The sequence below is a fragment of the Rhinopithecus roxellana genome, chromosome 8, assembly GCF_007565055.1.
Source record: "Rhinopithecus roxellana isolate Shanxi Qingling chromosome 8, ASM756505v1, whole genome shotgun sequence".
Taxonomy (NCBI): Eukaryota; Metazoa; Chordata; class Mammalia; order Primates; family Cercopithecidae; genus Rhinopithecus; species Rhinopithecus roxellana.
In genome coordinates, this window is record NC_044556.1 from 20,937,057 (window position 1) to 20,951,802 (window position 14,746).

General features: G+C 39.1%; 1 protein-coding gene and 1 pseudogene across 3 annotated transcripts in view; one reads left to right on the forward strand and one right to left on the reverse strand.

The window, feature by feature from the left end:
* The window catches only part of EVI5 (ecotropic viral integration site 5), a 282,059-nt gene that overhangs the window by 242,725 nt on the left and 24,588 nt on the right, over positions 1-14,746 (reverse strand). The gene's annotated exons all lie outside the window — the stretch shown is intronic.
* LOC104679542 lies at positions 887-8,730 on the forward strand (annotated as a pseudogene).

The window sequence follows — 14,746 nt, forward strand, 5'->3', positions numbered from 1 at the left end:
CAGCTTCTCAACAGGCTGAGGTAGGAGAATCACTTGAACCCAAGAGATTGAGATTGCAGTATGATATGATGGTGCCACTGCACTCCAGCCTCAGCGGCAGAGCAAGACTGTCCCTAAAAAGAAATTCACACACAAAGGAAAACGGAAAAACTGCCCATACCTGATTTCTGATCCTACTTTTTCCATTCACAATCATATACTTAGGAACCTTTTGACCTCATGAGAAAAAAAAAAAAAATTAATGTTCAGAACTACTAAGAACAAGAAGAAGAGAATTTTTGTTTTTTATTGAAATGTTTTCTACCATGGTGGCTTTTTTTTTTTTTTTTTTTTTTGACAAGGTCTCACTCTGTCACCCAGGCTAGAGTGCAATGGCATGATCTCAGCTCATAGCAACCTCCACCTCCCAGGCTCAAGTGACCCTCCTGTCTCAGCCTCCCAAGTAGCTGGGACTATAGGTGTGCACCACCACACCCGGCTAATTTCTGTATTTTTAGTAGAGACGGGGTTTCGCCATGTTGACCAGGCTGGTCTTAAGCTCCTGGGCTCAAGTGATCCACCCACCGGGGCCTCCCAGAGTGCTGGGATTACAGGTGTGAGCCACTACGCCCAGCCCAGATGAGGCATGCTAGTGAAATGTCTTGGCATAATTGTTACACATTTGGCATGGAGAGCACACAGGGTGGTGTCTTCAAAAAGGACAACCAGATAGGCCTCACTTGCCTCCTGCAAAGCACCAATAGCTGCATTCTGGAAGCACAGGTCTGTTGTGAAGTCTTGAGCAATTTCTCACACCAGACGCCGGAAGGGAAATTTGTAAATTAGAAGTTCAATGGACCTGATGATATCTAACTTCATGGAGTGCCACAGTACCAGGACTGTAATGATGAGGCTTTTTCACTCCTCCAGCAGAGGGCACACTCTTGCAAGCAGCTTCTGTAGCCGGTTGCTTCCTGGATGTTTTATCACTGGTGCATCTGCTGGCAGTAAGCTTTGTACCAGCCATGGTGTAGAGCTCACCTTACTTAACCTCCTTCTCCTTCAGCTGAAGCTCCTAATATTTAACTTCTTAAAAGGCAACCATTCTACAATATGAACAAATAAGCCTGGGCATTCAGAAGCTTTTAATATGGATACTCTAACACATCTTTAATAACATATACAAAGTTCAGTTTCATCTACTATTTAACTTTCCAAAAGGAGAGACTGCCTTGAATACCTCTATATCCCCAGTATCAAAGATCTTGTCTATCATAAACCAGATGCTCAATAAATGTCTCTGTGGAATAAAGAGCAATTTCTACATATATATATAGTATATATAAATATATATACCTAGTTAAGCAGGAAAGTAGTAACTACTGAATATGAGTATTCACTTAATTAGCCAAATCATGCTAACTTCAGACAGGGAAAAACTCCCTCCCCATTTAGAGCACAGAAAGTGTTATAAAATAATGTACTTTGCCAAGCATTCGAAGAGTCACTAAAAGGTAGATCCAACCTTATCATACATAATCTACATCATGCTAAAAGTGGGCCCACAGCCTCAGATTTCCAAATATCCATACTAAGTCATGTTCACATAACTGTTCTCTAAGTCTCTTAAAATACTCAATCAAGCCACCAAAGTTGACACAGATGAAAATAAGCTCACCATTCAAAAATATAACTCATGGCCGGGCGCGGTGGCTCAAGCCTGTAATCCCAGCACTTTTGGAGGCCGAGACGGGCGGATCACGAGGTCAGGAGATCGAGACCATCCTGGCTAACACGGTGAAACCCCGTCTCTACTAAAAATTACAAAAAAATAGCCAGGCGAGGTGGCGGGCGTCTGTAGTCCCAGCTACTCAGGAGGCTGAGGCAGGAGAATGGCATGAACCCGGGAGGCGGAGCTTGCAGTGAGCCGAGATAGCACCACTGCGCTCCAGCCTGGGCGACAGAGCGAGACTCCGTCTCAAAAAAAAAAAAAAAAAAAAAAAAAAAAAATATATATATATATATATATAACTCACACAAGAGACAAAACTCAATAAATGACAGCTGAGTATAGAATCAGACCCACAAGCACTTCAACTATTGGAATTATCAAATACAGAATATATAACTAACTCTAAAATGCTCAAAGCAATAAAAGAATTCTTTAAATGAGCAAGGAATAGGATACAAAGACCGTGCAAATTTTTGAAGTATCCAAATGGAACTTACAGAAATAAAAAATTAAATAAATGAAATAGGAAAAAAAAGGAGGTGAGATGTGGGGAAGACAGAGGGGTAGAGAATTAAACAGGCATAAACAGAAAATGAAGAAGAACAGCTGAGGATATTAACTCAGAAGGCAGCACACATACAAAGCAATACTTAAGAGATTTATTTTAATATAAAACCAAATAAAAATGGTATTTGGTTTACCAAACTAAGTCGTCTTCCACATAACAAGATAATGAAATAATTTAATACATGAAAACATAAAAATAAATCAAAAATCAAAACTAAAACTAACACTTTCATGAACACGCTGAAAAACACCACCATCACCACACTACACTATGCTCTTTAGACATTTTAGGGATCTCAAACTCCTTTGAGAAATTCATGCACATATGAACAAAATTTTGCAAATAATTTTTGAACATTTCTATCACCCCCAGATCCAGAAGTAGAATTCCTGACCCTCCTTTGGCTATAATAAATGTCTACCCCATTGCCTTTTTCCCCTTACTTTTAATCTTTACCACTTATATGAGGCCTGCGACCAGAAAAAAAAAAGTAATATTTTATCTGTTGACTTCTTCCTGTGAAAAAGGTCAACTAGTTCTTTCCCCATCATCCATATTATCAACCTTGCCCACCACAACATACAAACACTTCATACATTCCATCATCCCTATGTAATTAAAACATATTTTTGGTTACACCAATATTCAGTGTATGCATTAACATGACTATGTAACTTTAGTCACAGTTGTTCTATGAGGTATACTCTGATTACTTTTACTTTCTTTTTTACCTTCCCTGGAGTTAATAAATGTCTTAATTGTTTAGCTTTATTTGTACTTATAAATTCACCCCAATTCATCCAATTATATAAATCTCAACATATTCAAGCATATCACATGTGCTATCAATTTTATATTTTTGTACAAGTCCTTTCTGTAACCTTCTGACTTGCTCCATTCTGGACTAGCTGCTCTACACGTGGTACACAACTGTGATCCCAGGTATTCCTTTCAACTCTCTTGGGTTGGATCATTTGTTTCCTAAACCCTATGTCTTCCCTTTGCTCAAAACACTTTTATTTTGGTGGAGTACCTCCTCTACTACCTTCCTGAAAGGGGTTGCATGAGGGGTGAGTTTGAGACACTGCATATGTGAAAATGCTTTTTCTACTGTTACGCTTGAAAGTGACTGCACTGTCAACTCTTAGATTACAAATAATTTTCCCAATAGGGCACAGTGGCTCACATCTGTAATCTCGGCACTTTGGGAAGCCAAGGTGGGTGGATCATCTGAGCTCAGGAGTTCAAAACCAGCCTGGGCAACATGGTGAAATCCCATCTCTACTAAAACTACAAAAAATTAGTTGGGCGTGGTGGTGCATGCCTATAATCACAACTACTTGGGAGGCTGAGGCAGGAGAGTTGCTTGAACCCAGGAGGCAGAGGTGGCAGTGAGCCGAGATCACGCCACTGCACTCAAGCCTGGGCGACAGAGAGAGACCCTGTTTAAAAAAAAAAATAAAAATTTTCCCTTATACTTTTTAAGATATTGCCCTCTATTGTCTTTTTGCTTCTAGTATTCTTGTTGAAGTGCCTGAAACTACTCTAATTTTATTAACTAACCTATTTTTCCTTTACCTCTGGGAACTTCTCTATCTTCTCCTTAGCCCCTTATTTGTGAAAATTCAATAAAATGTTTTTTTCTTTTTTTTTTTTTTTTGAGACGGAATCTTGCTCTGTTGCCCAGGCTGGAATACAGTGGCGCAATATCAGCTCACTGCAGCCTCCGCCTCCTGGGTTCAAGCAATTCTCCTGCCTCAGCCTCCTGAGTACCTGGAATTACAGGCACGTGCCACTATGCCTGGCTAATTTTTGTATTTTTAGTACAGACGGGGTTTCACCATGTTGGCCAGGCTGGTCTCAAACTCCTGGCCTGAAGTGATCTGCCCGCCTCGGCCTCCCAAAGTGCTGGGATTACAGACGTGAGCCACTGCACCCAGCCTAATGAAATGTCTTAATACAGATCTTTTTTTCACCTGTTGTGCTTAGCACTCCAATGGGCCCTTTTAATTTAGAAAAGGACCCATCAGAGCGCTAAACACAACAGGCTGTTCAGTTCTGGGAACTCTTCCTTTTTTGTGGGGAGCAGGGAGTCAACCTGCATGTGCCGAGGGACCGCGGTGCTGCACAGCCCTGTTTTCCTAATTTCTTTTATGACATCCTCCTCTATATTTTCTTTCTTAAACTCCTGTCTTCTTGCCAGTCAGCTCACAATAAAGCCCTTTTTCTTTTCTCAAAAGCCGGTGCCATAGTATTGGATTCTATGAGCATCGAGCAGTGAACCCACTGCTTAGTAATACCAGTATCACTCATTTAACAAGAATTTACTTGGAATCTACTCTAAAAGAACACTTTATTGGGTGCTAAAAGTATCATCATAAACAAAATAGACATGCTCCTTTTCCTCACAGAGCTAGGTAAGAAGTCAAATCATGAACAAATAAATGCAGAGGATACATGACATAGGGCAAAACACTAAATAACTTAATTTGATAGGGTGGAGGAGGACTGCCTTTCTGAGGAGGCAACGTTTAAGATAAGATCTCTGAAATGAGCAGGAAGAAGACAGACAGACAAAGAGCCAGGCAAAAAAAAAAAAAAAAAAAAAAAAAGAAGGAAAATATACAAAGGCCCTGAAAAACTGAACATGTTGATGGGTTAAAAAGCACTCTCATCCAGTCGACATGGCTCATGCCTGTGATCTCAGCACCTTGGAAGGCCGAGGCAGGAGGATCACTTGGGCCGGGGGTTCAAGACTAGCCTGGGCAACACAGTGAGACTTCATCTCAATCAATCAATCAACCAATCAATCAGTCAATCAACCAATCAATCAATCAATAGAAAAGCACTCTCTAATAGAAATAAAAAGGAAAGCCACAAATGCAAGCCATATCAGTTATTTAAGATTTTCTAGTAGCTATATTTTAAAAAGTAAAAACAAGTAAAACAAATGAAATTAGATTTTTTAACCCAATATACTCAAAACATTATTTCAATAGATAAGGAATATGAAGAAATTATTAGTGTAATATTTTACATTCTTTCAATACTAACTCTGAAATTCAGTATGAATTTTACATGTATACCACATCTCAATTCAGACTAGTCACAGTTCAAGAGCTCACTCATCACATATAGCTAGGGGCCTCCCTATTAAACAACACAGGTTACAAGAACTAAAAAGTACCAAATGTGTGACTCAAAATTATACCTAATTTTGGAATCTAATTTTGGAATATATTTTCTGAACATAATTAGGTATAATACTCTGTAGTAACACTGTCTCTCCATAATCTATAAATAAAAATAATCCACTAGGATATAGTTAAGTACTGTCTCTTGCTACATATACCAGCAAATCCTAAACTGACAGGACTTTAGGTCTTTGACATTCTTCCATATTTTGAAAAAGAAAAAAAAAAAAATTTAGCTTCAGTTAGTATGCCTAGGAGCAAGTCTGGAATAAAAAGTCATCTACAGAAAAGATTGTATCCTAACCCAAGCCCCAGAGAACAATAGTGAAGTAAAAGCCACATGCCATAACCTCAAAATCAATGCCATACTCCCATAGCCAGAGTAGCATTAGTAGCTGAGAGGCTTACTTTTACTACTATCAGAAGAAACAATGTGGTCTTTACATGCTATCCAACAATGACTCACGATTCAAACATCAGCTTTAGGGATTTAATATCCCTTCTAAATTTTTTACCTCCACAAGAACACTATCAATTTCACTCAACAAATACTTACTAAACATAGGTATAAGGCTAGGCATTGAGTGGGAAAATAAGTAAGATATAGGGCTCTTGTCCTGTCTTCAAATTGCTCACTCGTAATGAAGTATGGGGAGGCAAACATGGAAACAATTACAAGTCTCTTTCTCTCATCCATTGCTACCAAACCTAGTAGCTTAATACATTAAATATTTATTATCTCACAGTTTCTGTATGTCAGAAACTGGAGTACAGTTTAGCTGGGCAATTCTGGCTCATGGTCTCTCATGAGCTTGCAGACAAGATCTTGGCTAGTGCTGCTGTCATCTGAAAGCTTGATTGGGGCTGGAAGAGCTGCTTCAAAGATGGTTCCCTCATATGTTTATTGGCAAAAGGCCTCAGTTTCTCACCATGTGGAGCTGAGTATAAGACTGAGTATAAGACTGCTGAGTATCCTCACCATGTGGCAACTGGCTTCCCCCAGAACAAGAAAGCAAGACAGAAAATCCTTACATGACTTAGCTTCATAAGTCACTCTGACGTTTTTGCAATATTCAATTGGTTACACAAGTCAGCCCTATTCAATGTGGGAAGAAAGTACATAAGAGTACAAATATAAGGAGGTGGAGACCACTGACAGCCATACTGGAGGCTAATGACCTCATGTGACATATTATGTTCAACACACAAAGTTGAGCAAAAATGAAAATGTAAAAGGGCATGTTTATATGATATACTGTTTATAAACATACATATAAGTATAATGTTATACCTTAAAGAAGATGGGGACTATATTTACAAGTACATTTATAATGTTTATTTCTTATGGTGGGTGATATGAACATAGGTTTTTTTTAATTTTTTTTTTTGCATCTGAAATATTCATTATAAAAAACTGATGCTTTGGGCCAGCTGTAGTGGCTCACATCTGTAATCCTAGCACTTTGAGAGGCTGAGGTGGGTGGATGACTAGAGGTCAGGAGTTCGAGACCAACCTGGCCAACATGTTGACACCCCCGTCTCCACTAAAAAATATTAAAATTAGCTGGACGTGGGTGGCACACACCTGTAGTCCCAGCTATTCAGGAGGCGGAAGCAGGAGAATCACTTGAACCCAGGAGGCGGACATTGCAGTGAGCCGAGATCACACCACTGCACTACTCCAGCCTGGGAGACAGAGCAAGATTCCGTCATAAAAACAAAACAAACAAACCAAAAAACCCAAAAACAAAAAACGGATGCTTTGTCTAAAGGAAATTAGTATTTTTAAAGACATTATTGCTGAATACATTCATTAATACAGCTGTTTAGAATGATTATTTGGAAGTATCCATGATACATGCCCATGGGCTGACTCAGAAATCTGTCCCAATGAAATACTCAAATAAGCAAGGATCTACACACTGAAATTAATCACAGAATTGGGAGCCGCCTGCCAGTCCTTTAACAATGGGGGGAGCTCGGCCAGAGCTGAGACTGGTGCTTCGCAGCTGGCTGTCTGCAGCACCAGCAGGGCAGATGCCAAGAGGACTGAGGCTGTGAGGGCTGCAGGGCAGCACTGTAGTTGTCGCATCTGGCTGCATCCACCTCAGGATCCCAGGGAGCTGGAAAGGCAGTGATGGCGAGGAGAGCTGGCCACCAATATTCACCGAGCACTTGCTACAAAGAGCTGAAGTTGCCCTCCTAAGAGGCCAGTCCCCTCAACTGAGTCTCAGCCAGTATTTTGCTGACGACTGCCATTGTGAGTGATCATGTCACACTCTGCCTTTCTATCCCAGCATGTTGCTATTTACTAGAACTATTTATGGATTGCTATGACATCTGTATCTAGCAGCTGATTTTAGCTGCAGTTTCCTATCTGCTTCTAGCAAGTAAATCTGAAGAAAAAGAAGATAGTGTGCCTAAGCTGCAACAGCTCAACAGCTGTGTGACTAATATGAATGTAGTAATAACAAAACAAAATTTGCTACATGTGTAACTATTATTATTAGAAACCTATCAGTGGAATGGACCTCTGCCTTCCAACAGCTGCCCATTTCACTGAATTTGCTCTCTCTGAAGTGGTACACAAAACAGATCTCCATGATGGCTGGCCAACGATTTGCCTGGAAAAGGTTAAACACCACATAGCCAAATGTGCAGATTTCCTGGAAGTACTGTTGCAAAATTACCCCTTTCTAAATTATGCACTTTCTTCGGTAGCTGCTACATGTATGGTTTCTTTGAGGATTATACTTCATCTTTCTCCAACATGGCCTACAAGACTACATCACTACATCATCTTACTGCTTACTCCTGGGATTTCTTAGTGCGGTGTACTGAACAGCTATTGACTGCTCATAATAATGATATGAAAGAAGCAAAGAGAAGACAAGCAGGACCTCAACTGGCACAACTAAGTGTGTTCTAGACAGTCTCCCAGCCCTTGCAGCCAGTTCACTTTCAGCAATCTCAGCATGTCAAACAGTCACATAGACCTCACCGCTGTATCACCATCCTACATCAACCAAACTGTCAGCACATGGTATCTACCATGCACACCTCATCTTACAAGCTACAGACATGTCCTCCTGGCTTCCAAACTAGTGTTCAGGGCCTTGGGCACATGCAGACTGGTATTGGGATGTCCCTCACTGGCAACAGCAGCAGAAGTTAAGCCCTGTCTGAATGTTTCTTACAACCAGAGCTTTCACACAAATGAGCATTACCCTTGTATTACTCCATGCTTTGAAAGGTGATTATGTGTAAGGTTAATGACTGACCCAGACTGCCTTGTGACTTGAAGCTCTGGGTAAGCTTTTTGTAAACTTCCATTCCAAAGTAAAGAGATCCAAATGACATCAGAACTCTTCAGGTACCAGCACCACGAAGACTGAATATCTCTTTCAATACACCATGAATACCTGGGAGGACTAAACAAACACTATGACGGTGTGTGTGTCAAATTCAGTTACAACAAATCCCTGTATGACAAAAATGCTCAAGTCCTGGCTAATACTCCAAATAGTTCAAAAATACTCAATACAACAGAAAATTTGGACAGACTCCAATTTGCCATTTTGAGATTTGACCAATGGGAGATTCTGGGCCTAACGTTGGCTTGTAAGTCAAAAACGTTTATCTTGGGCTTGCCAAACAGTCTTTTATGATGTAAAGTTAAAGGATTAATTTTTGAAGAGGTTTTTTTTTTATTCTACAGTTTTGAGTTTTATCTTTGTTCTACAGATGAAATTTTGAGTAAAGTCATGAATTCCTATGCTATACCAATCTGTAAAATTAAAACAAATTTAGATTATTCTACATAACTTCCTATTATAAATAGTATAGGTATATGGATTTATGTACTAAAATTAAGGCTGGAGTAGAGCTCTTATTTTTAAAAAGAAAAAAAAAAAAATTAGGCCAGGTATGGTGGCTCACACTTGTAATTCAGCACTTCGGGAGGCCAAGGTGGGTGGATCATTTGAGGCCAGGAGTTTCAGATGAGCTTGGCCAACATGACAAAACCCCGTCTCTACTAAAAATACAAAAATTAGCTGGGCATGGTGGTGCACGCCTGTAATCCCAGCTACTCAGCAGGCTGAGGCACAAGAATCACTTGAACCCAGGAGGCAGAGTTGCAGTGAGCTGAGACTGAGCCACTGCATAATCCAGCCTGGGTCAAAGAGCGAGCGAGACTGTGTCTCAAAAAAATAAATAAATAAATAAAAATAAAGAGTTATTTACAATAAGAAAAAACTGGTAACAACCACAATGTTCATCAATCAGAAAATAAGCAAATAAATTATGACACTACCATACAACAGAATGTGATGAAGCCACTAAAAACAACATGGTTCCCAATTGGATGGAACCAAATATAGGTAAAGAATAGGATATACATACAATATAATACCATTTTTTGATAGGCTATCAATCTATTAACAGCTACCTCAAGATAGTGAGAATGTAGCAAGGGAAATAAAAACAGAAAGAAAACTTTCCTACTTTAGTGACTTCTGTATTTAAAATTTTTTAGTATCATGTAAGCCTTTTGTAATTTTGTTTTAAAAAGTTGGTTAAGGCTGGCCACACGCAGTGGCTCATGCCTGTAATCCCAGCACTTTAGGAGGCCAAGGCGGGAAGATCACACAGTCAGGAGATCGAGACCATCCTGGCTAACACAGTGAAACCCCGCCTCTACTGAAAAACAATACACAAAACATTAGCCCAGCATGGTGGCAGGCGCCTGTAGTCCTAGCTACTCAGGAGGCTGAGGCAGGTGAATGGCAAACCCAGGAGGCGGAGCTTGCAGTAAGCAGATATTGTGCCACTGCACTCCAGCCTGGGCGACAAAGCAAGACTCAATCTCAAAAAAAAAAAAAAAAGTTGGTTAAGGCTAGGCGTAGGGGCTCATACCTGTAATCCCAGCACTTTGGGAGGCCAAAGCAGGTGGATTGCTTGAGCCCAGGAGTTCAAGACCAGCTTGGGCAACATGGCAAAACCCCATCTCTACAAAAAATACAAAAATTAGCCAGGCATAGTGGCACACACCTGTGGTCCCAGCTACTCAGGAGCCTGAGGCAGGACAACTGATTGAATCTATGAGGTCAGAGGCTGCAGTGAGCCATTCATTATTCAGCCACTGCACTCCAGCCTGGGTGACAGGGCAAGACCCTGTCTCACTAAATAAACAAACAAACAAACAAATAAATAAATAAAATAAAAAATCCGGTTAAGACAACAATCAGACAGACCATATGCAAAATGTTAATGCAACAAAAAGTGAAAACAGAACTCAAATTACATATATATTCAAATTAGATCAAAGATATAGACAGAGACATGAAGAAAATACATCAAAATTAAAATAAAGGTTATGTCAGAACACGAAATTTGGGGTCAGAGAGAGTCCTTTCTCTTTTTTCTAATTATCTCCAATGTGGTTATATAAAACTTATAATGAAAGAATGAGATCCACACATCAAAAAAAAAAAAAGGTGAAAGATCTAAAAAAAAAAAAAAAAAAAGACACTAGACAATAGCCTAAAGAAGATAAATACTGTCTAATGTAGTTTTGTTTTTAAAGTAATTCTTGGCTGGGTGCGGTGGCTCACGCCTGTAATTCCAACACTTTGGGAGGCCCAAGCAGGCAGATCGCCTGAACTCAGGTGTTAGAGACCAGCCTGGGCAACACAGTGAAACCCCATCTCTACTGAAAATACAAAAACTTAGCCGGGTGTGGTGGCACGCATCTGTGGTCCCAGATACTTAGGAGGGAAAACTGCTTGAGCTCAGGGGGCAAAGGTTACAGTGAGCCGAGATCACGCCACTGCACTCCAGCCTGAGCAACAGTGAGATCCCATCTCATAAAGAAAAAAAAAAAGTAATTCTTATGTGTAAATGTTTTCATTATAAGTGATCCATATTTATGGAAAAAAAAAACAAGAAGAAAATTTAATTGTCCACAAACTCACCACTCACATAATCAGTGCTTTTTCTTGAAAAAATGATGCAGCATGAATAATATACAGAGAGACACCTAAGCCTCACTCAGAAGTAAAACTGTAAACTAGCTACAAGTCCTTAAGGATTTCAAACAGACTTTTTTTTAAAGTATATTTATAGTAAAACATATAAAATTTGTCATTCTCATTATTTTTAAATGTATGGTTCATGGCATTTAAAACATTCACAATCTTGTGCAACTATCAGCATTATTTCCAAAACTTTTTCATCATCCCAAACAGAAATACTATATCCATTTCCCTTTCTTGCATCCCTGGGTAACCTCTAATTTACTTTCTGACTCTATGAATTTGCCTATTCTATATATATCATACAGGTGGGATCATACTTGTATGATTACATGTAAAACTAGCCTTTTCTGTCTGGCTTATTTTACTCAGCATAATGTTTTCAAGGTTCATCCATGTTGTAGCATGTATCAGAACCTCATTCCTTTTTGTGGCTAAATAATATTCACATTCATACATATACAGACACCCCCACATACATTCTGTCTATTAATTCATCTCTATGCTGAGGGACATTTGGGTTATTTCCACCTTTTGACTCTTGGGAATAATGCTGCTATAAACATGAGCATACAAGTATCAAACTGAGTTTTAATAGTTTGCTCTGGCTAAACTATAAAGAAAACACAAGTAACAGAAACTGCCAAAAGCAATCACCACAATAAAATTCAATATAAGACATTAAGTTTGTGATTTTTAATATTATTTATACTTATTTTTCCAAATTTTCTTAAATATGTATTATTTTGCATAAATGAGGGGAAATTAATTTTTGTAGAGACCTTTGCCATGACAAGAAAAATATATTCTAATCTGAAAAGATATAAAGTAAGGAAATAAAAGGGAGAGAGCAACACAATGCTGAAGATATCAGGAGATCATTACTGAGGTCAGGATTGCAGGTTAGCAGCACAGCTGAGAAGGGAGCTGACTTGGAGCCTAAAAGCATCTTTTTTTCTTTTTTCTTGTTCTGAATAAGAGAGGGTACTAGTCTTCCCTCCATAATGACGAGCACAGCAGCTAGTATACACTAAACAACAAAAGCTGGCTGAAACAAGCTGGGCACAGTGGCTCATACCTATAATCCCAGCACCTTGGGAGGCTGAGGTGGGAGGATCACTTGAGGTAAGGAGTTTGAGACCAGCCTGGCCAACATGGTGAAACCCTGTCTCTACTAAAAATATAAAAAAATTAGCTGGGTGTGGTGGCACACACCTGTAATCCCAGCTTCTTGAGACACTGAGGCAGAAGAATTGCTTGAAACCAGGAGGTGGAGGTTGCAATGACCCAAGATCACGCCACAGCACTCCAGCCTGGGCGACAGAGTGAGACTCCATCTCAAAAAAAAAAAGGGTGGAATAAAGAATTAATGAATAGGCCGGGTGTAGTGGCTCACACCTGTAATCCCAGCACTTTGGGAGGCTGAGGCGGGCGGATTACGAGGTCAAGAGATTGAAACCATCCTGGCTAAGACGGTGAAACCCCGTCTCTACTAAAAACATACAAAAAATTAGCTGGGCGTGGTCGCGGGCACATGTAGTCCCAGCTACTCGGGAGGCTGAGGCAGGAGAATGGCATGAACCCGGGAAGCAGAGGTTGCAGTGAGCCGAGATCGCGCCACTGCACTCCAGCCTGGCCGACAGAGCAAGACTCCGTCTCAAAAAAAAAAAAAGAATTAATGAATAGATAAGCTCTATTCATTTAAAAAAATGACATAAGCTCTACCACCTATGTCATATTTTTTAAATTATTCATATTTTTATTCTCAAATTGACTATTACAAGTACCTCATGTTTCATAGTAAGTTTTATAGAAACCATAAACTCGGGGAAATTGGCAGGTAGGTGAATGACATGTAATTATGTCTCAGGGATCATTATTTAAACTGCAACTTTGCTTAAACAAAACTACAAACCAGAATGTGCAGACTTATAGCACGACTTTTTTTAGTGGGTATTTGTCTAAGTATATGTAACACCAAATGTATCCAGAGTTCTTTTCTTATTTGCTTCCAAAATAAATAGCAATATATCAAATTGAGAAGCACATCCTAAAATGTTTGCTCAAATATCAAAATGCTGTATCAATGCAAATATAAAAGGTCATTAATTTGTATCTGTATACATCGTTATGTCTCCCACCTCAAGGAGTTTTCAAGGAGTTAGAAACTCTGAGCCCACAAAAAACCTGATATACAACTGAATTAGTATGTGGAAAGTTAAAAATAATATTTACACCAGTTCCAGGAAGATTTTTTTAAGAGATGGTGTCTTGCTACATTGCCCAGGTTGGTCTCAAACTCCTGGGCTCTAGTAATGCTCCCACCTCAGTCTCCCAAGTAGCTTGGACTACAGATGTGTGCCACAACACACGGCTTAGTTCCAGTAAGATTTAAGGTTGGTACAAATATCTTATTACAGTAGGATTTAAGACTAGTACAAATGTAATATCTACCTTCAATCTTTTAACAGGTTATAAGAATTGTTGTTCCAATTCTGTAAATGGGAATAAACACCCATGCAATGTCTTACATATTATTATTATCAAAATACTTAATATTAAAATGGAATATAAGTTTTAAAACATATCCAAAAAGAAGAATTTCAAGTTATGTCTTTCACTTATTTAAGCTAACAACTATCAAAGAGAGATGGAAGCTGCAAAGATACACAAAGCACTGGCTTCAGAAGAAATAAAAAAACAGAAGAGTAGGAATTACAGAGAAAGGCAAAAAAGAGGAAATAATAGTAACACGACAGACAATTATCTTTTCTTAGATGTCTATATGGCATGTTTCTCCAAGTTAAGATTATCTGTAGGCATATTTCTATCTCTCTCTGATCCTTCCTGCCTTACAGCTAACTTTCAGGAAAACAAAACATGTACACAATGATACATTACTGCTGCTGCTACCACCATCATTTACTATATGCTTTATTACATGCCAGGGACTGTGACAAGACTCTAGATTCATTATCTTATTTAATCCTCACCATAACCCTGAGATAGATTTTACTGAAGCTTATAGAGGTTAAACAACTTACTCAAGATCCCTTAGCTAATTAACAAATGATAGAGCCAAGATACTAAACATTCAGCCCTAAATGTTCTGACAACTATAAATCACTGCTAAGAAGGTAAGCTAAAACTAACTGTAGAACATAAAAGTCAAAACACAGCATATCAGAATATGTCATGACCCTGAGGATTTTACTGCCTGCCTAAAACTAATCTATTA